Here is a 10,074-nt window from a genome sequence, read left to right as displayed (position 1 = left end):
CTTAGAGCTCATTTTAATTATGGAATTGCTTTTGAGATTAAAAAAATAAGCCAGGTCAGCTATTGAAAACAACTTAAATATTATGATCTATAAAAAGAGCTACACTCACCTGTATTCTCCAAGAGGCACACTAGACAATTTTCTTATTTATACTAAGACTTTTTTTTAAGATTTTATTTATTTATATGAGAGAGAGAGCATGGGCAAGGGAGGGGCAGGGGGAGAGGGAGAGAGAGACTCTGAGCTGAGCAGGGAGTCTGACATGGGACTTGATCCCAGGACCCTGGAATCATGACTTGGGCTGAAGGCAGACGCTTAACTGACTGAGCCACCCAGGAGCCCCATACTAAGCCTTTTACAAAGGATTTGAAGTCATTCATAGAAATGTGTGGATTTTACAAGGAATGATTAAATAAGGAAGGAGTTGGCGTGAAGGGAACTTCCAGCAAAAGAAATGAAAGTGAGGAGTAAAGTTTCCACCCAACTATTTATGGCATAATGTCCTTTAAAGTTGCTAAAAAAAAGTGGGACTAGAGAATCTTTCTTAACTTTAGTAAGAGGGGTTGAATGGTATGCATTATAAAACCAAAATCCAATCACAATATTCTTTCTCAATAAAACATTATGAAAATGAAACTATACATGAGATCTTAAAATCACTCATCTTCAAATAAACAGCATCCATTTCCACAAGAATAATGAAGAGACTCACACTGCCTATTTGCTAATTCAGTGATAAGAGTTGGTATGGAAATGGCGACATAAGAATGTAGACGGAGAAAATGGTCTACTATAGCCTATTTAGCTTTGCAGCTTTAGTGACTGACGCTGTCTGGCATCTATTGATAACTCAAGAAATATTCATCAAAAGAATTAGTGAATATAGGAATCAGGGAATTCAGAGAGGAATGAATAAAAGAAAAAATATGGCTCTGGGGATCTTGATGACTTCTTAAATTTTGGGATCACTGTGAAAAAAATCCAAAGACACTACTAAGTGTTTTTCTAGCTGTTTCATTTTTTTTATATACGCAGAAAACTCAGAATCAAATTGTAAACTTTTAGATTAGTGACAGTGGTGCTTATTCATCATTTATCTTTCCTCCTACCCTTGCCCTTCAAAAAATAGCAGCTGTCATTAAAAACAAAACAAAATAAAACCAAAAAAACCCCTCCTACTCTATGCCAGGTGTTTTTCATTTATCTCACTCTCTTAGCTCAGGGTGCTATAACAAAATACCATAGACTGAAGAGCTGGAATGACAGAAATATATTTTCTCATGTTCCAGAGACTGGAGATCAGGGTGCCACCACGGTTGGGTTTTGGGGAGAGTTCTCTTCCTGGTTGGCAGATAGCTACCATGTTGCTGTGTGCTCACATGACCGCTTCCTATGTGTACGTGGGGAGAAAGAGAAAGCTCTCTGATGTCTCTTCTGTAGGGGCACTAATTCCTTCATTAGAGCCCCACCCTCATGACCTCATCTAACCCTAATTCTCTCCCAAAGTCCCCATTTCCAAATACCATCACATCAGGAGCTAGAGTTTCAATGTGAATTTTATAGGGATACAAACATTCAGTCCATAACACTTAGTCTTCATGAGACCCTGCAAAGAGAATGTTACTGAAGAAAATGGGCATGAAGTTGGGATTTTATATATTTGTATCATAGGTTTGCTTAACTGTAATCTAGATTTTATCAGAATCTGATGTGAACAGGCCCTAGAATGCAAATTTACTCTGAGCATACTCTCAAGCTTGATAAATATGTTAAACTAGAATGTTAATTTAATATTTTGACATGAGAACATTACTGAGAAGCAGATAATAGTTGACTTGATAGATTAGTAAAAATTGTCCTGGTATGAAAAGTGAAGTAGGTCGCAAGTACCGATGAATGAATTTATTCCCTATGTTTTCCACATAGTGAAGCTTCATTAATTATGTCAGGTTTTCTGCTAGAATTATGGAAGAACTGAGAAAATTATGCTTAGAGGGTGGACTTATATACTTGGATGAGCAATAACCTACAGAAAATTCACCAACTGAAGCTTGGTTAAGCTACTGGAGTTTTCCAATTCACAGCTGGAGTTGGTCTGCTAGGACACTGTCAACTCTGTGATCAGTTTCCATATGATCACACTGTATGGTTGAGGAGAATGCATTTTCTATGGTATCAGGATACCTGGATTTAAATCCTGGGGCTACCATTTCAAAACCTGAAGTTATTTGACTACCCTGAACCATCATTTTCTTATAATAAAATATTTCTCAGGGTTATCATGGTAATTCAACAAAATAAAAATAAGAGCTAAGATGTTATTTAATGCTTCCTGTTCTAAACTTAACCATTTTAGACACATGAGGTCGTCCGTTGTTTCTTTAGTGCTCGTGTTCCTTCCCTGCACTTCCTTCCCTGCACTTCTCGTGCCTTCCTGTAGGTGGGGTATGCTTCCCTGTTCTGCCGATTCTGCGTGGCTAACGGGATGTGAGTGGATGTGATTTATATAACGTCCAAACAGACACCTGAAATGAACTTTTGCACTTTAGTTCTGCCTCCTCCAATTTCTGCCCTTTGCCATGAGAAAAACAGGTCTCAGTGGCTACTCCTTTAGTCTGAGACTTGAAATAAGAAGACACATGAAGTCTAGCTTTGCCCAGAAGAGCCACAGCCAGCTCAAGTTCTCATATTATATGTTCAGGTAATAAATACTTACCGCTATAAGACAATGAGGGTTTGGAGTTGTTCTCTGCTATAGTGATACCTAGAAGCCACTTGTTGCCATAGCAACTCCTAAAATATGTGCTGTTGGCTTTAAGGCCAGGTGGTGGACAGCCAGGAACTACTTACTTATTGTTACTCCCTGGGGTGCCACACTATTTAAACAGCATTCTTTTCAATTATACTTTAATTTCTAAATGGTGAGTTGTTGCTATTCAAATGGTAAATTATTTTAAATTTTATTTTATAATTGGTTATTTGTAGTATAAAGAAATACTATTATTTTTTTATAGGTAACATATAGTACTTACATCATTTTGTATTGTTTGCTAATTATCTTCCATTAGTGTAAATGTTTTTATATTACAAGTAATGAATACTTTGCCTCTTCACCTCTAATCCTTAAGTCATTTAATTTCCTGGCCAGTTCTGTTAAACTGTAGTGGTGATAAATGGACATCATTATCTTACTTCAGACCTTAAAATAAATATATTTATTATTTTTTTAAGATTTTATTTATTTGACAGAGAGAGAGCGAGAGAGGGAACAGAAGCAGGGGGAGTAGGAGAGGGAGAAGCAGGCTTCCTTCTGAGCAGGGAGCCCCATGCGGGGCTCGATCCCAGGACCCTGGGATCATGACCTGAGCCGAAGGCAGACGCTTAACAACTGAGTCACCCAGTCACCCCAAAATAAATGTATTTAAATGTATACATTTGTTTAAACATATTTATAGAATTTTTAAGATAACTTTTATGAGCAGAAGAACATTCTTAACTAGTTTTTTTAATTTTTAACCATTTTTATCTGTCTTGTTTGGGTCAGTAAAATGGAATTACTCTATTGTAATAAAGGTTTTTTTTTTTTTAAGGAAATTGGACTAATATGAATATAAAAAAAGCTGGGTGAGGGAAGAGCTGCAGTGGGAGGTCAAGGAGTCACTGAGGACTACAGTCTGAGGCGCTGAAACAAATGAGTCTCCCAGTCTCTCAAGTTAGCCAGAAAATTCCAACGATTGCTGTCTCAAGGTTTGGGTCTTGGTCTGTAGTAGTCAAGTAGGAACTTGTGAAGAAATCTGTGAAGCCATGGTGTTTGGCTGCCACAACCTCTTTGGAATGAAAACCTCTTCTCCAGTTCGCTTTCCAAATACTGTGCAAGATCTCCTTGGCAGGCTTTGGCCTGAAACTATGTGGGGAAGGGGGTTCTGGAAAATGAGGTTCCTGGTATCTAAAACACAGAATAGTCCTTAGAAGAGAGGATAGTAAGGCAAAGTTGACAGCTGAAAAATGAGCAGAATGGCAAGATATAGATGGATAAATAGATGATAGATAGACAGTACATATTGAGATGACTGTGTAGATTTTTTTCCCTGTTACTCATTCTGTATGGAGAACCACCTTGGTATATCTTTCTGATGTGGAACTTCTCTCTAGAATAAGCCCTGTTTGGTCATGATGTATTATTTTAAAATATACTCATGATCCAGTTGGCTGAAAAAATTCTAAATGAACTATTAAGTGTGTGTACCACACATAAATATTCTTTGTAAGAAATCTCAGAGGATGTATTCCACTAAGAAGGGAATGAATTTAGGAGAAAGTTATGGGATATGGGAAGTGAGGATAAGTAAAAAACTGAATATCACTATGAGAATTAACAATGATGAAAGGTCATTAGCAAGGACACTACAGTGTTTAGCCATGGAAATTTTCATTCAAAATTCAAGACAGCTTTCAATACTAATATTTGCTTATTTAATACAATGCTACTTGTATAGTATTTATTATTTATCAGGCATTAGCTGACTTACCAATATTAATTTAATTCTTATGACAATGTTTTGAGGTAGGTAGTACTATTATCCCCATTTTACAGATGAGAAAAGTAAGACCTAAAGAATAAATTGATATGCTCCAAGTCACAGATCTATTAACTGTGGAGCTGAGGTTTATATGCAGGCAGTCAGTTCCATACGGTGCTATTATTAACTACTGCTCAGCTACTTCAATGCCAAAATTTGGTGGAGGGAGAATGGAGAGACTAGAGGGAGTACAGATTTGCAGAAGTTCTTGCCTTTTTCTAGGGGAAAACATGGAGTAGGAGGCATCATATTTTGCTCTTTAGATCAGATGCTTATATTCATAACATGATTGAATTTGACCACTCCACAGCTGCTGAATTGACAAATTATATTTCTGACCACCCACATACATTAATTTGCTATCATTATGATTTCAAATTTAGAGCTTCTACAAATTGATGTGCCATCACAGGCTATGTGATTACTCCTGGTTGAGTGAACTGCAGTAAGTGAGAGAGACTCATGAATAGAAACACGTCTGATGGAAATCAACCCTTGCTGAACTGCCCTCTAGGGACATTGTGATTTTGTCGTCAACCTCAGAACGTTTTACAAAAAGGCCAAATCCTAATTGTTTTTGTGGCCCCACTGGGATTCTAAAATCTTTGAAACTAGAACTGGACCTTGTTCCTCTCCCCTTCTTGCCGGAGGTCTCAGCGTAGCACCTTGCAAGGGGTAAAGGAGCAAGAACAGTGATAAAGTCCTGAATTCCAGAAGTTTAAAGAATCTTCAAATGAAGGATGATAAGAACGTTTCCATTTCCAGTTCAGTTATATGAAAGAGAATAACTCACCCTGGAAAGAGAAGGACCCACCCCCTATTCAGTAGAAGTTTGTATGAAATGGCACTATGCAGCAGAATTATCTGGTACATGAAATATGCAGGCCCACAAGTTTTGCTTTAGTATGTGTGGATGGGACTCCATCTCCAAGGGATTCTGACATATGAGCTTCATAAATTTCACTTAGGAACTTCTGTCATCTAAGAAATGTCATCTTGCTTTTAGTTATTACTGGATGGGGGTGGGGGGTTGTTCTCTTTCCTCCAAACCCACATGTGTCTGCAAAACATTTCCTCCTGCCCCAGGATAAAGAGTTAGTTACTTGCTAGAAGGTCTTCTGTAGAATACCTAGTGATGTACTCATATTCATTTAAATTGACCCACATATTTATTCTTTTTGTTGCTCTTTATTCTTCCTCGCAATTATTTCCCCCTGGTATCTTGTGAATCTATTTATACTCACTCTCTTTTTCTTTTGGTTGCTGTTCAATTTTTGCCTTTTTCAATGCCGCCTTCTTTCTCTTTTGAATGTTAGACACTGTGTGTGAAAAATTATAGAGTTAATTTGAGACTCTATATGATATCATTGTCCTCCAGAGAAGATTTGCCTTTTCTGTCAGGCCATGAAAGTGGGGGCAGGAGAATTTAATATAATATGGCGTTGATCTGTTTTAAAGAGAAGCTTTGGTCTTTTTAAGTGTTTGTCAATTCTGTTCCACTCTTACTCTTACAAATTAGTTTTTTGTGGTGTCTCTGAAAGCCTGGAGTGGTTACCAGTGCTCTGCTTCTTTGGCCCCAGTAATGGGAGATTGTCAAAAGCTTTGTTCAGCTTCTAATGTATCTTTTTTTTTTTTTACCTTCAGGGGGAAAGCAACACCATATCTTGAGATCACCACTGTGAACTTCCCTTCTTTCTGGAATCTTGGCCCCTGACTTCTTCACTGCCTTACCAGTATTCTGGCATGGAAATGTGTGCTTTGCTTTATATTGCAAAGTGGATGGTGGCTGGAATTCTCTCTATGCAATCTTTTGAAGTTTAGGAGGAAAATACCTTCCTATAAAGAAATTTATTTATTCTTTCTCCCGTTGTCTGGAAGTGCTACAATCCTAGAATCATTTATTTAGAATTACTTGATTGAGGTTTTTTTTCTGTCACACATGAGGCCTGAAAACTCACATGAGGGCTATATAATGGCTTCAAATCCTCATGTAATATTTTTTTTTCCCTTTGCCTAGCATGATAATTGTTACTAGCTAGTTTTTCTTACTGTCTCTTTCTGCAAAGTGAGTTTATTTCTCATTAGCTTGTGAACGTTGAAATTCCTTCTTTTTTTTTTAAGATTTTATTTATTTATTCATGAGAGACAGAGAGAGAGAGAGGACAGAGGCAGAGGGAGAAGCAGGCTCCCCGCAGAGCAGGGAGCCCCATGTGGGACTCGATCCCAGGACCCTGGGATCATGACCTGAGCCGAAGGCAGACGCCCAACCGACTGAGCCACCCAGGCATCCCTGAAATTCCTTCTTTAAGGATAGAGTTACCCATTGGTCTCCCTACCATATGCAGAACCTAATCTCTATCTCCGATTACTGTCACAATGGAAATTTGTCATCTTGAGCTTCAGAAAATACCCTCAGGATGGCACCTGGCTTATGCACTTGCTTCTTCATAGAAGTCTGCTTTCCCTTTGTAGTTTTATTTGGTTTCAGCACCATGTTTGTGCGTTTGCCTCTGTATATATCTTACTTTCTTGCTTGATACCAACACTTTTAAAAACATAATTCTGAAAATATTTGTTTTACAGAATTTCAAATTGCTTTTCAGTGGAAGGGCGGAAGAAGAAGTATACTATTGTGTAAACAAAAGTTTGCTTTGGTGTAAGGAGAAATCTTAAGAAAATGTTTTCTTTCTAGAAGTGTGATTGTGGAGCATCTTTTTTGTGGAAGGATATATGCCAAAACATCCTAGGAGTGCTCTTTATCTCTTCCCTGAGGCAATCTCAAGCCAACATTTTTCTTTTACTAATAACATTTTTCTTATTTTTAATAGAACTTATCTTAATTGACCTGTCATGCCATAACACACACATCCCCAAAATAGCATAATTTATTAAAGGATTAGAGAGATGCATGCACTTCCCCCTCTTTTTCCCAGAAAAACACTGAACTCAGCTAGTTCCTGGTCATTTTTTTTTTTCATTTTCCCAAAAATGCGGTTCAATCCAGTCATTTCATAACATTTTCTTCATTACTCTGTGGAGCACTCTACTAGCAATAAGAGAGGAATAACAAACAGGGGAGAAGCCTGGTTAGAGTACACAATATATCTAAAGAGCATTTTTATTAAGAAAACCTATCAAAAGGCCAAGATGTGGCATTATTTTTATGATTATAAGAAAATCTCGGAGACAGGGCACTTGGGTGGCTCAGTTGGTTAAGCGTCTGCCTTTGACTCAGGTCATGATCCCAGGGTCCTGGGATGGAATCAGGCTCCCTGCTCAGCGAGGAGTCTGCTTCTCCTTCTGCCTCTTCCCTGGCTTGTGCTCCCTTTCTTGATCACTCTCTCTCTCAAATAAATAAATAAAAATAAAATCTTAAAAAAAAAAAAAGAAAAGAAAATCCTGGAGACATTTCCAAAAAGTTTAATATACAAAAGCTGTCAATTTCTACTTTCACTCCATGATTCTCCCACTGGTGACTCGAGAAATAGAACTCCCTACCTACTTGTCTCTCCATCATTTCATCCCCCTTAGTCTCAAGAATTTGCTTCCACGGGCGCCTGGGTGGCTCAGTTGGTTAAGCGACTGCCTTTGGCTCAGGTCATGATCCCAGGGTCTTGGGATCGAGTCCCGCATCGGGCTCCCTGCTCCGCGGGGAGCCTGCTTCTCCCTCTCCCGCTCCCCCTGCTTGTGTTCCCTCTCTCGCTGTGTCTCTCTCTGTCAAATAAATAAATAAAATCTTTAAAAAAAAAAAAAAGAATTTGCTTCCACACCTAGAATCACCTAATACCATTAATGTGCTTGTCTTATAAATAAATGATCTGAAAGCAAACTGTAGGCTTTAGGGAGTGTAGGGTGTATCCTGGCACAGTATAAATGGGAACAGCCCAGGCATTGTAAGGTCCTAAGAGGGAAAGTGGTTTAAAGGGTAAACAGCTAAAATTTATTGATAACCCTCATACTTAATAAAGTCAATCAATGCGAGGAGAACATCTCAGAACTAATGTGGTCAGAAGCTGTTGCTGTGCTCAAGTTTTCCACTTTGCTTCATGACATAGAAACAGAACAACAGGGCGCCTGGGTGGCTCAGTTGGGAAAGCGTCTGCCTTTGGCTCCGGTCATGATCCCGGGGTCCTGGGATAGGGTCCCTCATGGGGCTCCCTGCTCAACAGGGAGTCTGCTTCTCTGCCCCTCCCCTGGTTTGTGCACTCTCTCTCTCACTTTCTTTCTCTCAAATAAATAAATAAAATTTTAAAAAAGAAAAAGAAAAAGAAAGACACAGAACAACAAAAACACTGAATGAACAGTGTGCAAAGTGATTTTAGGTATTCATCAGAGAAAAAAAAAGGTGGTTTTGTTGCCCTAGTGCTGAACAAAGTTTAGGGGTAATAACAATGGGGGGGCTTACTGCGAGGGCTTCACTAAGTCTGTTCTGTACTTTAGAATCTGTTGCTTATTTCACCTCACTCTTGGTTTCAAATTTCAGATCACTTAGAAATAGGTTCAGCAGGGGCGGAGTCGGTTAAGCCTCTGATTTTCGCTTGGGTCATGATCTCAGGGTGTTGGGATCCAGCTCTGTGCTCAGTGGGGAGTCTGCTTGTCCCTCTCCCTCTGCCCTTCCCCCCACCTTGTACTGTCTCTCAAATAAATAAATAAAATCCTTTTTTTAAGAAGAAGTTTCAGCAGCATATATGAAATAAAGTGCTAAAAGTGCTGAACAAAATAGTTTCGTTTTTTATTTTGTTTTTTTATCTCACACAATGAGGAATTTGAAAGTTGGTAATCAGGACAAGTAGATTAGCACCACATTCCCACTAGTGTCCCAGGCTTACTCTTGTTCTCATGGTTGCAAGATGTCTCTTTTCCCAATTCCTCTGACATCACAACTGTTTTCCAGAAAGAAGGAAGAAAAGCAGGAGTTGGCTAAGACCGTGCCTATTTTACAAAGTATTTCTAGAAGCCCACGCAATGTCTTCCATGTATCGTTAGCCAAAATTGTGCCAATAACTACCTCTATCTACAAAGGAAAACAAAAAATGTGGGGTGTAGGTGTTCAGATTATTGTCTGAATGAAACCACTATTCATCATTGATGGGGAATAAAGGGAGATTGGGTACTGAGTAATCAATCTCACACTCTGTGCTCTGTGTAGTATACACTTCACTACCCAGTAGGGGCAAGAATAGTATCCTATATGACTGTTACTTGACCAAATATGTATGAATCTCCTACAAGGCATATTGTCAGAATAGTGTTTCCCCACCTCCTTGAAAATACGCATGGCCATGTGTTTTGTTTTAGCCAACGGCATTGACTAAAGTGAGATGTGCCACTTCCTGGGGAATACTAAGAGCTGATGTGCATTTGCTACTCTGGTCCAAAACTAGTGACGTTCCAGACAATAGCTGCTACACCAGTCTGGGGCCACGATAGGCATGGAGCATGCAGCTTGTGTGTGGCATCAAGCCACAGAGATTCGGGGCTTACTCTTTATTAC

This window comes from Neomonachus schauinslandi, chromosome 2 (genome assembly GCF_002201575.2).
Source record: "Neomonachus schauinslandi chromosome 2, ASM220157v2, whole genome shotgun sequence".
Classification (NCBI taxonomy): domain Eukaryota; kingdom Metazoa; phylum Chordata; class Mammalia; order Carnivora; family Phocidae; genus Neomonachus; species Neomonachus schauinslandi.
Note: the sequence above shows the minus strand (reverse complement) of the source record.